At 38.3% G+C, this 16,569-nt stretch overlaps 1 protein-coding gene across 3 annotated transcripts in view; it reads left to right on the top strand.

Moving 5' to 3' along the window:
* The window catches only part of LOC144975254 (uncharacterized), a 178,948-nt gene that overhangs the window by 440 nt on the left and 161,939 nt on the right, over nucleotides 1-16,569 (top strand). The gene's annotated exons all lie outside the window — the stretch shown is intronic.

Genomic DNA, 16,569 nt, shown 5'->3' on the forward strand with positions numbered 1-16,569 from the left:
CTGAGATTTTATGTGGAAGAGATTTTACGTCTGGCAAAGTTATTCCTGAGTGACACACCCCTTCGTCATTCCAACCCAATGCCATTACACACTGTCGGCTAAGACGAAGTGTGTGAAATTGAAACATAATAAATAAGATTGTATAAATGTAAACACGGATTAAATTGATTAGGGACACGTTGAAAGGAATATTTTACATTTCAATGAATTCTCATTAAAATTAATAAGGATTGAAATTGAAAAAGAAATGAAAAGTGTTGTTGGTTGGGATGGAGTGGTGGTCAGTTGCTGGTCACTCAAATCCGACCAGACTACTTTATTCAGATTAGTCAGAAGAAGGACTCCAGATTCTGGATCAGATCAGATTAAATAGAAAGGCAAAATACGTTCGTGTAAATATCCAAATCCATGCCTATGGTTGAAACTGAACAATGGGCTCCTTATAATAATAGTCTTAGTCGCGTAGTCACCATAGGCCATAGTCATAGTCATAGTAGTCATAGTCCTCCCCAGTGAATCTGTGACGTGGAAATAGTGAATGAAAAATGTCAGTACTGTTTGGCCTTCATTATCATAATAAATTTACTTTTCGCATTAGAACTAGAACCCTGTATTGTTCCCTGTCTCTCTTTTGGTTTATTTAGAGTGAGGGACCTTTAGGCTCTACTAAGCTAAAAATACAGAAATCAAAATGTCTCATTTTATGTTGAATTCTATTATTCATTTTTATATATTTATTATTTTTGTGTGTGGTAAAAGCAACAAAAACAAACAAACAAACAAACAACAAAACAAACAACAAAACAATGTGACTAATTAAAAATAATACGACAAAACATTTTCATCTGAAATGGAAGATTATTTTACAAACAAGATTCGACAAAGCAATGGGAATCATTTTGTGCTTCTCAAGCCTTGAATTAATTCGACTCCGACGTCATAATTTATTATCTGGTCATCTACATCTCTCTACCTCTCTATCTTCTCTCCATCTCTCTCTCTCTCTTTCACTCTGTCAGTCTCTCTCTCTCTCTCTCTCTCTCTCTCTCTCTCTCTCTCTCTCTCTTTCTCTTTCTCTCTTTGTATCTATGATTATTTTTTTAAAGCTAAGTTTATTTAATCCGTAGTTATATTATAATGATAATCCCTACCTTGAGTTTCCGTAAGAAGACAGCATGATGGTGAATGAGACTGGACTCTAATACTCTTTGTTCAAGATTTGAAGACCAAACTTCTGAGCAATGTGTAATTGAGTCATTTGTAATAATTCTGCCATTCCAGTTTTGACCTCATGATGTTTGGGTTGTTTTTTTTTAGCTTTTTTTTTTATAGCGCAATATCCACTAAACATGCTCAAGCGCTTTACAAGGGGTCCCTGACCAACAGCAACACTCAACATGTTAGGATGGGACATGATGCCTGTTAGGCGATATTACAATTTTTTTTGTACAGAGACAACGGTGTTAATGGCCAGGTACTCATTTTACATCTGAGTATGGTGAGAGAATGTGAGTAAAGAGCCTTTTCCAATGATGACACAACTTTGCGCGATGAGGCTCAAACCCAAGACCTTCCGATCTGAAAGCGAGTGTCTTACCACTAAACGACATAACCGCACAGAGTGGAGAGAACCAAGGATGAAACTGTGAACTCTGTGTCATCTGTCAACTGGAGCTTCTTGTATGAAGCATAGTGTCTATTATAATGTGCTCAAAGTGCTTTGCAATGGATCTCAAACTAACAATACTTAACACTCTTGACAAGCCACAACTCTAGTAGCTTTTGACAGAGATAAAGCTGTTATTGACCAGGTACGCATTTTACCACTGAGTTTGGTGATAGAATGTGAGAAACAAGCCTTTTTCAAGGATTTTTTTACACTGTTCACTGGGACTTGAACCAGAAACCTGTTGGTCCAAAGACTAGTGTCGTACCACAAGGCCCCACAGTATAACAGTCTCTCAGTCCATGCGCTTTTCACTTTTCTGTGTTGAGGGTAAATGGTTCACAGCCATTAGGCCCATTGGGTTGGAGTTAATCCCAGTATTTAAAGTATGAAACAGGCAATAGCAGTTGCTTGCTACCCTTTGGATAGGACGCTAGTTTATCGCAAAATGCTTTCTTCCTGTCCTGATAAACCAACCCAGCTACTCAATCACTGCTGATTGGATAGTGGGGAGCGGGGGGGGGGGGGGGGGGGGGGGAGTCAGAAATAAATCTGGACTTCATAGGGGATTGAACTCGGTCCCTTTGCATGTGAAGTACATGCAACTGAGTTATCAGGACTCCTGGCATACACCAGTGCCTGCTCCATATTCTGTCAGATCATCATTTAGCAGCAGCAGTCCTTCAGTCCGTCAAAGATCTCAAGCAAAAACAATAATAAACAAAATAATAACAAACAATGACAGCATCAACAACAACCAAAATATCAATGAAAACAAGAACAACGACAATAATAGGAGCGATAACAACAATAATAGCAACCATAATAGCTGCAGTAGCTATAAAAATAACAATAAATGCAACAACAACTACAATAACACCATTAACAACAACATGCAACAGCAACAACAACAACAACAACAATAACAACACCAGCACCAACAACAACTACCACCACAAATGAACAAAAACAATAAAAGCAACATCATCATTACAACCAACCACTACTACAACCACCACCACCACCACTACCACCAACAACAACAACAATGAAAGCAACAAGACAAAAACCAGAAATGAGTCGTGTTGTGTAAGACTGTTTCTTTGGTATTGGGTCATTTCTGGACAAGAAAGAAATTGGATACCACACAATGGGGGCGTGTACTTGATAAACATTGAAGGCAACGCACGTCTCTTTTGTCTTTTGTCTTTCTCTCCACACACATCTTCATCTAACATCTTACAATATACTGCTTCAAATTCCCATACACTATAACTCTAGTTGTACAATGAACATGGCTTGTAATATACATTAATACTATATTATATCAACAACATTTAAAAGATAAAAATACAGAATTATTATGAAAATATGAATAAATGTTGACAAAAGAACTTATGGGGGCGACATTACAAATGTGGTTTGTGATTAAAACTACAATATTACGTACGAGAAGATTTGCTCGCTTCATTCTTATCAAATATTTTTTTTACAACTTTTACAAACAGTCACCATTCATTTGAATAGAAATAATGATATTTTATACCTTATGTTGTTTTGGTGTCATTTTAATATGTGACCCACCATCTCAAAAGAGTTTCATGTCAGGATGAATTGAATCCAGAAAGGTTGAATTTAGAATTAAAATGACAAGAAATACGACCTTTGAGATTTTTGTAGTGCAAGACATTATATTTTTTTCCCTCCACAATAACGAATTGAAATCAACCCCAAACTTTACAGTGGGTCGGCGTGGCTCAGCAGTATGGTCTTTGTTTCTTAACTAAAAGGTACCGAGTTCGACTACCTGCTGCTGCGCTGTGTGGCCTTGAGCAAGTCATTTAGCCTTAGCTCTCTTTGTGGTGCTGCACTGCAGCTGATGCCTGGGTTATTCCAGTCTTCCCTTAGAATAGACCCTAAAGAATAATTTCCCCTTAAGGCTGAATAAATGGGATTTTATTATTATTATTTATTTTTTTATTTATTTGTTGCTGCAAATTCAATTTCCAGTAACTAGTTCTTTTCTACATAAAACCAATCTGAGACAACAGGTCACATATTATTTTAAGAGCAGTATTGAAAATAAAACCCAAACATTAAAATGTTTGTGAATGGGTCTATTGTGATTCTGTCTCCTACACTCTATGTCTGAATTCTATGAGATTTTCCCCCATGCATCACATGACGTATTTCCTAAATGATTTAGCTTTAGTGAATATGTTATGGTATGATCAATGACAGGCAATTTGGACTGTATGAAATGGAAACATACTTTTTTTTTTAGATACTGATATGATGATTTATTGGGGGTCTTGGTAGCCCAGTTGCTAGAGCACTCGTTTCACAAGCAAAGGGGCTGAGATTGATCCCTTGGTACAGTCAAGATTTTTTCAGACCCCCTTCTGTCCACCCAGCAGTGATTGGCTAGCTGGGTCTGTTAGATCTGGTGGAAAGTACTTTGAAATAGACTAGTGTCCTATCAAAAGGGTAGCAAGTAATTGCTACTGATCATTCACGCTATAGAAACCGGGATAAACTCTGGCTCCATTGACCTCATGGCTCTGAAGGACTACACGTGATGCCTATTGTGGAGAATGATGGTCTTGTCTTAAAGTGCACAAGTAAAATTAAAAAAAAAAAAGGCAACTATCACAATACAGACCATTTCAATTTGGAATTCACTTTTGGGCCTTTGGTTCATCCGGACAGAAATGCCGTTTAGAAGCAGAGGGTTACATTAAATATACTTGAAATATAATGTGCCGGAATTTGGTCTTGGACTAAGTGGTCAAAATCTCTCTCTCTCTCTCTCTCTCTCTCTCTCTCTCTCTCTCTCTCTCTCTCTCTCTCTCTCTCTCTCTCTCTCTCTCTCTCTCTTTCTCTCTCCCCCCTCTCTTTCCCCTGGATGTAATTGAGTCACATTTTATATAGACATTGACCACTGGTCAGTCATCCATAGTCACTCGGTCATCGTATCAATCTAGTATTAAGCCGGAATGAGCTGGAAAGCTGGACGCAGAACATTATTGAATAAAATTCGAAATGAAAAACAAAATAAAAACAGGAACGAAAATCGTATTTGCCGACTTGAACTTGAAGTGTCAAGATTATTCTGTCATCTCGTGTTTTTGATATTAGTATTAGCTGAAGAAGGATTTTGAGCCCGAAACGTTCCGTGTTAAATATTTTGTTGTTATATGGAAGCTGTTGTGTACATTATTGTACATTTTGACAGTTTCTATCAGCTTGGAATTGCCACATGACTGCCACTACTGCCATGTGTACCATGAAGGCATTGACCCCTAGTGACCTGATTGCCATCTGACATAAAACCTGCTTGTTTCCTCGTCAGAGTTATGATTTAAATGCCTTGTGTGTGTGTGTGTGTGTGTGTGTGTGTGTGTGTGTGTGTGTATGTGCTGTGTGGTGTATGAGTGGTGTGTGTGTGTGGATGTATGCGTGTGTACGTGTGTGTAAGTGTTTTATATTTTTTCTTGACTGTCCCCAAACGACCTCCTTGTCCCTGCCTCCCGTTGCCGACAGAACGTCCTATAACATGTCTTTGGTCATAAATCTTGGCTCACGTCCTACGTATGTCGATAGAATTGAATGAATCCAGCCCCTCCCCCCCCCCCCCTCCCCCCCGACTTGTAAACATAAGAAAAAAATCAATTATAAAGAAAAGTGATCTTAAACCCCAGTCTGCAGATGCTTCTTTCAAGTATAAATTAGATTTATTTATTTATTCATGTATTTGTTATATTTATTTATTTATTTATATGTTAATTAATATATATTGTATATTTACATATTTAATTTTAAATTATGAATCGGTGATCATTTTAGTCGACGTGTATTTATTTACAGGTCTGGTAACCCAAATTGTTATGGCCTCATAGTTGGACTGGACAAACCCAAACCAACACAAAACATTTCCCAGGGCAGTGGCGTTAAATCAGGCCATAATGATTGCGTTCTGTTGTCAGACCTGTGAATATGTGTACCTTGGTTTTACTCGATCAAACTGTGAAGATTTATTTTGTTTGTTTTTTAATGTAAAAAAGGCTTTTTGTCGTTGTCAGACAGAAATGTTTTCCACACTCCAGTCCAGGTAGTAATTTGACAACATTACCTGTCAGTTCGTGGGTCTATCTAGTCAGTATTGTTTTTTTTTTTTAATTAATTTTACTGCATGTAATGTATACACTTTGGTAGCAATGGCGATGATGATGAGGATGATGATAATGTTAATCATCATTTATGGGATTTAAAAAAATATATGAACAAATCCCCCCCCCCCCCCCCACAAAGAAAAATTGTTTCTTGTGAATTGAAAGATTTTGTTCCATCCCAATACGTATCTACATACTTGTCTATGTCAGTGAAATCAAAACAAAATATATCCAAAACAACGAACACCCCCCCCCCCCCCACCCCACAACAAATAAACAAAAAACATTAATTATTGAAATAAACAACAACAAAAAAATAACAAAACAACAGAATCAAAAACAAATAAACAATAAAATTATAAATAAACAGCAACAAAACAAAAACAACATAACGGAGAACAAACGACAAAAACAAAAAAAATGCAACTCATCTCAAGATCTTTAGGATAGATAGACTGATTTTTGTGTTTAAACCATTTATTACGGGTATTCTATATTAGATATTATTTTTAAAAAACCATATTTCAAGCGTGTCCATTTGACTGTACCAATAAAAAACGTTATCACTATTATTGCATTTTATCCTCGTATGTCTTGCATTGTTATTGTCATTCTTTTTTTTGTGTGTGTTTTTCACACTCCCGCTGGTCTGAAAGATTTAACAGACGATGCGTTTAACGACCGTCCGATTAACTGCGAAGTTTTTATCATGACAATGGATGCAACGACCTTCACAATTCACACATCATAAATTCTTACGAGACTCTCATTCATTCATATCTAGATACAGTTTTTCGTTACACGATGTTCCGTTTGTATTTTATAAAAAAATATCATATCAATGTGATGCATCACTTCCTCATCACATCTTTATATTTTATATCCACATTGTTAAAATGATTTGCAGTTTAAATAGATCGCAAGGTGAACGTTTTAGCAGGTCTCCTAACCTGACGCTAATATTAATAATATGGGCTTGGGTTTAATCTTGTTGTAATGGAAAATAGTATTTAGTGTTGGTTTGATCGTATTTCCGATTCCATGACAACACTTTGGTTTATTAGATCTGTAAATGAGTACACGCCGATGGTTTGTATATTGTGTGTGTGTGTGTGTGTGTGTGTGTGTGTGTGTGTGTGTGTGGTAGAGTATTGAACCCCCCCCCCCCTTAAAAAAAAAACAACAAAAAACAAATAAACACAAAACAAAAAGAAAGCAAACGAAACCAAAACAACTTTCAAAAGCAAAAACAAACAAAATCATAACAAAGGAACAATAAAAATAAAACAAAAAAAAAAAGCTTTGGTATTTCAAAATTTTAGTTCTGCAATTTTTATTCGCCTATCGATGCTATGCGCTTAACCAAAAACAAAAATATACGTCCGCCAGCCTGAGTTAACGTACCAACACTCACAACTATTTGTTACCTTGAACGTTTATAGTCTGATTGATAGACTTTAGTGCACCCCCCCCCCCTTCTACACACACACACACACACACACACACACACACACACACACACCGCATTCATATATTTCTGAACTTGTTCCTATTCATGTCAATTCATCCTACCATCTGCCACAACCTACTGTGCAGATACGATGGGTCACATATATAATGTATCTTTCAAGTCCAACTGGACAGAATGCGTTGTACTATTTCTTTGTGTGTTCAACCGTAATGGCGTTAACCCCCCCCCCCCCCCTCTCCCCTTTCTCTCTCTTCTCTCTATTTCTTTCTCTTTCTTTATCTCTCTCCCTTTTTTATCTTCGTCCTTCTCTCTCTCTCTCTCTCTCTCTCTCTCTCTCTCTCTCTCTCTCTCTCTCTCTCTCTCTCACTCTCACTCTCTCTCTCTCTCTCTCTTTACACCACACACACATCATCACTTCTCTCTCTCTCTTCTCTCTCTCTCTCTCTCTCCTCTCCCTCTCTCTCTCTCTCTCCTCTCTCTCTCCTCTCTCTCTCTCCTCTCTCTTCTCCTCTCTCCTTTTCTTTTCTCCTACCCCCCATAGCCTAACACAATAGATTGTCAGATATACTATGAGGCTAGAGAATACAGTCACAGACCAACAACCTCGACAGCCAATCTCTGAAAAAACAAACATGTTTTAAAATATATTTTGGCTAGAAAACTCGTCCTTCAAATATCGATCGATTAACATGACCCCCATCTTGCCAAAAATCTCTCAAACCTGGGACTTCGTTAAAGTCTTCCTTGAAATCCCAGGTTTGAGAGTTTTCACCAAGATGAGGGTCATGTTAATAGTTGGATATTTGAAGGACGAGTTTTGTGGCCAAATTGTCTAATACGTGTTTATGTTTTGTTCATGGCACGCCAAGGTAGGGCCTTAGCAGTGATAGAGTATGGGACAGGATAGGATAGGATAGGATAGTTATTACGGTGGCCTGACGGCTATTGGGCCCGTGTCGCTTGTTGATTGTTATTTCACATGATTGAACACCGATGGGACGAGACATGGTCGCTGGTTGGTTGTCTGTCACGTTAGCATGGTCACCTTCTATGTGGTGTTGGGGTATGACACTCGCTTTCGGGTCAGAAGGTTCTGGGTTCCTGCCTTGCTCGGCGTATCGTTGAGTCCTTGGAAAAGGCTCTTTACTCACATTCTCTCACCGTTCTCATGTGTAAAATGAGTACCTGGTCATTAACAGCGTTGTCTCTGTCTGAAATAAATGTAATATCGCCTAATAGGCGTCAAGTCTCATTCTATATGTTACATGTTGCTGTTTCTCAGTTATCCTTTGTAAAACGCTTTGAGCACGTTTAGTCGATTTTTCGCTTTATATAAAAGATCTAGTTTTGAAATGTATTTTTTGTTTTGTTTATTTATTATCCAACTCATCACATCAAATTATAGACACTAAAAAATCTGCTCTCATCGACTGGGAGTCGAACCTCAAACCTCCTGATTACTGGGTAACTTGAACTTTGAGGTGCTCGCAGCTGGACTCGAACCTAGGACCTTACATGTCCTAAGACGAGTGTCCTAGCACGAGACCACAACGTCCCTTGATCTGTAACAAGAAAGACAATCCAACGACCCAGCAGTGACTCCAGGCAGGATTGTGGGTATATCGACATTCGTGATGGTTTGGGTGTTGCTATGGAGACGTCCCCCAACTATTTTGTCATCGCCCCTTCAGGGGACAATATCATTGTAATGGCCTCATCTGAACAAATAAAACATTTTTTAAAGAAATATTTTGGCCAGAAAACTCTTCCTTCAAATATCGATCGATTAAAATGACGCTACTCTTGTCAAAAACTCTCAAACCTGAAGCTCCAACGAAGTTCTTCCGGAAGTCCCAGGTTTAAGAGTTTATGACAAGATTAGGGACATTATTAACGATGGATAGTGGAGGCGAAGGACGAGTTTTCTGGCCCAAATTATAAAGACGTGTTTTTTTTTCAGGGTACGCATTATTGGATGTGTTGGTCACGGTATTGCTGGTGTGGGGTTTATTTGTTACAATGGAATGGCTCTGACATCTCATGGTCTGTATAGGGCGGAATGAGATTAGCGGAAGAGTAGCGTCCCTTGATTGGACGTCACCCATAGTCTGTGACGTCATCGGCGGAAAAGTTATTAGAGAGAGAACGTCATGTTGGTTGTGCGCATGCGTCTCTCGTCCTCGGGAACCCTAATCTCATTCCCTATCCGAAAACGTCCATTTGGTAACATCTGACACAATATTACATAGAGACCCTTTTAGAGGTGGTACACAGTGTCAAACGCGTGTCCTCGTGACGAATGTAGGAGTTCAAATTGTTCCAACTATCGTGTAATCTGTGCGGTGTAAGGGTAGCACGTCTGTCGACGGTAATCACGAGGTCTGAGGTTCGATTCCATCCCGAAGTCGAAGAATTGGGGATATTGTTCCCCCCCCCCCCCGCCTATTTTCTTGTATTTTTTTTTTCTTGCACTGTCTGGCACCTTTCATAAGATGGAGATAAAGAAAAAGGGAGTAAATCTGACTCAGGAACGAACAACACAAAACAAATGACGTTTTGGCCCTTGACCTTTATCAAGTAAACACAGAATACATATATATTTATATATATGTATTCTGTGTTTACTTGATAAAGGCCAAGGACAGAAACGTCGTTTGTCTTGTGTTAATCATTCATGAGTCAGATTTACTCCCTTTATCTTTATCTCCATTTTATTCTCATGTAGGCACCTCTATTTATCACCTTTCATACACACTTGTTCAAATACTTTTAATTGTTTAGTTATCGTATAATTCGCATGGATTAATATGTATCGAAAAAAAACAAAACAAAAAAACAAAACAAACGATGATCTGCCAGTCATCGTTTGTTTTTTGTTTTGTTTTGTTTAGTTTGACAGCGATTGTTTTTCAAAGTGTCGAATAGGGTGGAGGATTTTGCTAAGATTGATTGATGGATCAACGTGCCTCAACGCTCTGGTCTTCGGTTCGAACCCGAAAGGTACCGATTTTGACTACTCTCCTCTCTCTCTCTCTCTCTCTCTCTCTCTCTCTCTCTCTCTCTCTCTCTCTCTCTCTCTCTCTCTCTCTCTCTTTGTTTAAAGAAAGGAGTAAGGGCAAATCTGACGTCCTCTGGTAAAACCCATATTTAAGAATTTGGTCAGAAAACTCGTGCTTCAAATATCGATCGATTTAAATGACCCTCAACTTGGCAAAAAACTCTCAAACCTGGGACTGAAGGAAGACTTCGCGAAGTCCCAGGTTTGAGAATTTTTGCCAAGACGAGGGTCATTTACATCGACCGCTATTTGAAGGACGAGTTTTCTGGCCATATTTGTAAATACGTGTTTTCCCGAGTACGACAGGAATGTCATTTGGGCCAAATGTCATCCCGAGGCCTCCACCAGACTGCACTTCAATCACGACTTGACTTTTGGCTGTTTTTAATCTGTGGTCAAAATGTCACTCGTTTCCCTTAAAGGCCCTGGTGCATGGTGCCTTTCGGGCTGCTCCTTACTCTGATTTCATTATTTATACATTTCGAAATGGTCAAAGTCAATTACTTGATACCTTCAAGATAGGACGCTGTTCTGTTTCAAAATAATAATAATAATAATAATAATAATAATAATAATAATAATAATAATAATAATAATAATAATAATAATAATAATAATAATAATAATAATAATAATAATAATATAATGATAATAATAATAATAATAATAATAATAATAATAATAATAATAATAATAATAATTTTTTAAAATGGCATTTATATAGCGCTTTACCCCGTTGTCATAGGCTCTAAGCGCTTTACAGTGATATAAAACAAAACATATTACAGTAAGACAAGTTTGATAGAAAAGTGATACGAATTCTATTTAGCAATAACAAAATATGAAAATAATATTGCAACATTATGACGTAAAATGATAAAACTTTAAGCGAGATTTGAACGTTGTCAACGAATCCGAGCATCTCCCTATGATAGAACTGATAAAGACACATCTAATCCGAACTGTGGCCTTTCTCCAAATAAATTGTGGTTCCCACCGTGTCAAGCTGGTAGCTAAGAAACTCACAACATTGCCATCCGGAAGTATAACGGACCAACACACAAAACTTTGTGTAACCATGAACGTCTATAGTCAGGTTAATACAGTTTAGTGAGAATTACTCATAAACGTGGATGGCAAAAACAACAAAAAACAATAACAAAGTGACGTCAACTTCATTCATTTCTATAAACGTTCAAGGTTACACATAGTTTTGTGTACTGATACCTCATATCCGACTGGCGGATGTTGTGCAAAATTTAGCTAAACGCATAGCATCAATATGCAAACCGCCGTGTCAGGTTCAACTAAACATAACACCGTTTTAATAATAATAATAATAATAATAATAATAATAATAATAATAATAATAATAATAATAATAATAATAATAATGATGATAATAATAGATCTTTATTGTCCATAAATATGGCAATTTGTCCGTTAGTTACACTTGTTATAACGTTAAATGATAACTGTAACATTGAACAGATATTTCACTCCTACTTATTTTCTCTCGCTCTCTCTCTCATTCACTCACACACACACTCTCTCTCTCTCTCTCTCTCTCTCTCTCTCTCTCTCTCTCTCTCGCTTCCTCTCTTATGATATGATGTGTCACATATTACATAAGTCATCCCCTTGACCACTGTCCGAAGACTGACCGACACATTGACGCCCCACGAGATGTGACCACATCAATGAATACGAATGACCAGTCCATTGATTGGGATTTGATCCGTTTGTTTATGAACGACTGGACTCGACTCGATCGTATGACTCACTCGACCCACCAGGCAGACCTGAAACGGTTCTCACTCAATCCTTAAATCCGAGGGAATCAATTTTCATTATATTAATGATTGATGCTATGCGCTTAGCCAACACAAACTGTGTGTAACCTTAAACGTTTAAAGATAGAACGAAGTTGACGTCACTCAGGTCTTTGTTATTGTTTTTTTTTTTTTTTTTGTTTTTTTGTTTTTGGTTGTTGTTGCCATCCGCGTTTATGAGTAATTCTCACTTAACTGTATTAACATGACTTTAAACGTTCAAGGTTACACATAGTTTTGTGTGTTGGCCCGTTATACTTCCGGATGGCACTGTTGTGAGCTTCTTAGCCAAGCGCATACTATTTATAGTCTGATTGATCGCATTCAGTGAGAACTACTCATAGAAATGGATGGCTAAAAACAATAACAAAGACCTGAGTGTCGTGGATATCGTTCCATCTATTATGGTGATTCATATTTATTACTTTTAACGTTTTGTGTGAATGAAACAGGAGTAGCCTAGTCGTTCTGCAGTGTTCAGAGGTCTCTCTCTCTCTCTCTCTCTCTCTCTCTCTCTCTCTCTCTCTCTCTCTCTCTCTGTGTGTGTGTGTGTGTGTGCAGTATGTATGTCGTATGTCATCCAAGGACTTAAAGCTGTTTTAATGCTGGGATGTTGATGATACACATGTACTAATGGTATTACGCCGGATTAGTTCAGAAGGTGAACATTCTGGTTGTTATTTTTTTACACCCCCCCCCTTCCCTTAGTGTGCAGGGGGTTACTTGCTGTGTCTTCTATCCTCCCAAATCTGTTTTCTGAGTTGTTTTCCGTCTTTGTCTTGGAATTTTATTACTTGGTTTTGTCGTGACCCTTGTCGGAGTCCTTGGCTGAGAAGGAAACAGTCAAATGTAAATGTGTAGTGTTAGTCTTGAGGGTTGATATTTTATTGTCCTTGTAAATTACCTCTCTGACTCCCTGTTATGTACTGATAGTTTTATGAATGTTTTGAACAAATATTGTAAACATTTGAGTGTGTTCCTCTTAGTGGGATCCTGTGTGGGTGTCTGGGTAAGACATTTAGCTGATCTCAAACTAAGTAGCTACATTGATCGTGTACTCTAGGCATCTACTTCTGCTCCCTATTTGAACTAAATCCCCTTTGTCTTCCTTTTTCTTGGGTGCTTTGATATTAATTTTAGAATTTCAGTCTGTCCTATTTTCTTCCTTTTTTGACTGGCACTGATATGACCTAAATGTGTTGCAAGCGCCTTAAACTGAAAACAAACGAAGCTGACAATGGACTTAACGGCCAAGGATATGACGGTTTAAGTATTTCTTTATTTTCATTTAGGAGAAGAAACAACCTTTGTGAAATGACAACAATCTAAATTGTTATCTATCTGATCATTTAACATCTATAGACGGAACGAAATTGACGTCACTCATCTCTTTGTTATTGTTTTTAGACAATCATTTTTATGAATAGTTCTCATAAATTATATCAACCAGACTATAAGCGTTTGTGTGTGTTGATACGTTATATCCGGCTGGCGGATATTGTGACTATTTTACCTAAACGCATGGGATCAATACTCATTTTGTGACACCTGGTTCCCCTGCCCATAATACTCGATTAACGTGACGGGCTGGCGTATATTGTGAGTCTCTTTTGACGTCTGGTCAACCCTGACATAACACAACACCAGATAGACGTGACGGGTTCCATATAATGGTCTTTCTAATTTATTACTTTAACACCCTGTTGTATCCTGCTGTGTGTGTATGAAGTCTGCAGCAATTGTAGAAATAGTGGCTTTGTCGTCGGTCGTCATTGTTCAGGGTTGTCACGTGTGTGTGTCACATGACACATTGTATGTATACATCTATCTATACAGCCATACATTCCTGTACGATGGGACATATGCATTTACAGACATGCTTACCACTACGAATATTTCGTAAAAATACGAATTTTTGGATTCAACAGCAGAAATAGATAGACATGTTGTATTCAATACAACGTGTTAAACAGAAAATGTTGGTGCCACAAATCATCTATTAAGGGATTTGAAGGCATGTTTAATACTGATAAAGTAAAATGTTTATTTGTAAAGTTAATTATATAATTCAGAAAAGTGAGTGGAGCAGGCACTTATGTTGGTAACAACAAGATATGAAGTGAGTAGAAAAGTGCCAGAAGACAATAGAGAATAAAAATTTTGGATCTAGAAATGACTTTGGGTTTGAAACGAATATTTTTGTGTTCGTGGATAGCTCACACGGTAGAGCCACGCTCTCACCTGCCAGGCGGAGTTGTCGTACCAATAAGGTCGCAGGTTCAAACCCCACCACCGCCGCGAAAAATTTTTTATTCTCTATTGTCTTCTGGCACTTTTCTATTCACTTCATATCTTGTTGTTACCAACATAAGTGCCTGCTCCACTCACTTTTCTGAATTAAAAAATTCACCCCATACACCGGAGCATACTCAATGTCTCAATCGTTTCTATGTTATATGTTTGTGTTGAGAATATTGGCTATTAAGCTTAACTGCTGGTCAAAATTATTCGCGATGGTGGTGTACGAACGAATCGGCGGTCTCAAGAAGTGGGTGAGAGAGGGATCTAGTAATGACTTTGAGTTTGAAACGAATATTTTTGTGTTCGTGGATAGCTCACACGGTAGAGCCACGCTCTCACCTGCCAGGCGGAGTTGTCGTACCAATAAGGTCGCAGGTTCAAACCCCACCACCGCCGCGAAAAAATTTTTATTCTCTATTGTCTTCTGGCACTTTTCTATTCACTTCATATCTTGTTGTTACCAACATAAGTGCCTGCTCCACTCACTTTTCTGAATTAAAAAATTCACCCCATACACCGGAGCATACTCAATGTCTCAATCGTTTCTATGTTATATGTTTGTGTTGAGAATATTGGCTATTAAGCTTAACTGCTGGTCAAAATTATTCGCGATGGTGGTGTACGAACGAATCGGCGGTCTCAAGAAGTGGGTGAGAGAGGGATCTAGTAATGACTTTGAGTTTGAAACGAATATTTTTGTGTTCGTGGATAGCTCACACGGTAGAGCCACGCTCTCACCTGCCAGGCGGAGTTGTCGTACCAATAAGGTCGCAGGTTCAAACCCCACCACCGCCGCGAAAAAATTTTTATTCTCTATTGTCTTCTGGCACTTTTCTATTCACTTCATATCTTGTTGTTACCAACATAAGTGCCTGCTCCACTCACTTTTCTGAATTAAAAAATTCACCCCATACACCGGAGCATACTCAATGTCTCAATCGTTTCTATGTTATATGTTTGTGTTGAGAATATTGGCTATTAAGCTTAACTGCTGGTCAAAATTATTCGCGATGGTGGTGTACGAACGAATCGGCGGTCTCAAGAAGTGGGTGAGAGAGGGATCTAGTAATGACTTTGAGTTTGAAACGAATATTTTTGTGTTCGTGGATAGCTCACACGGTAGAGCCACGCTCTCACCTGCCAGGCGGAGTTGTCGTACCAATAAGGTCGCAGGTTCAAACCCCACCACCGCCGCGAAAAAATTTTTATTCTCTATTGTCTTCTGGCACTTTTCTATTCACTTCATATCTTAAAGTTAATTATAGTAACTTCTATTCGTTCCCTCTGAAAACGACTAATTTTTACCATTTCAACTAGGTAGGTTTGCATTCCTGTCCCATGAGCCATCTGTCTATTTATATCTATAGGTCTCGTATGCCGGAGCCATTGACTGGAATGGGTGATTTACGATGAACTATCACAATCCCATACCCAGTCATTGACAAGCTGCATGGTGTGTCTTACATGTTCTGTATCGTTTTCCTTCTATTATTTAAATGATTCATGTGTATCGCATTTAATTTCATTACGTGTGGCCGAGTGGTTATGGCATTGCATTGTGAACTGGAAGTTCCTAGGTTCGAGCCCCGCTTCAGGCACGGCACTTTCGTATTATCTTTTCCTTCGGCAAGGTTATCCCCCTCCCCACCCCCCCCCCCCTCATTTGCTCACTGTGACAGCATGGTGATTCCTGTTGACATCAGACATCTTGTTTGATGGATTATCTATATTCCTTCATGGAATTGCATTGGTGACGGTATCTTATGATGTCGTGGCGGAATGGCGTGATAATTTTGTTTTTAAAGAATAATTAATTGATTAATTTATTCTTTGATTAATTGATTTACCTTTTGTCTATACGCACACAACTATAACCCATTTTTATTTTCACGACTGACCTATCCGTATCATCGTTATATTATTCGTTATCGTCGTCGTCACCGTAGCGTTGTCATCATCATTCTCATTCTCATCATCACAACCACCATCACCTTCATGACCATCATAGTCATCGTCGTCATCACCATCACCATCATCATTATCATCATCATCATCACCATCATCATCAT

Source organism: Berghia stephanieae, chromosome 6 (genome assembly GCF_034508935.2).
Source record: "Berghia stephanieae isolate SIO BIC M18660-M18661 chromosome 6, UCSD_Bste_1.3, whole genome shotgun sequence".
Taxonomy (NCBI): domain Eukaryota; kingdom Metazoa; phylum Mollusca; class Gastropoda; order Nudibranchia; family Aeolidiidae; genus Berghia; species Berghia stephanieae.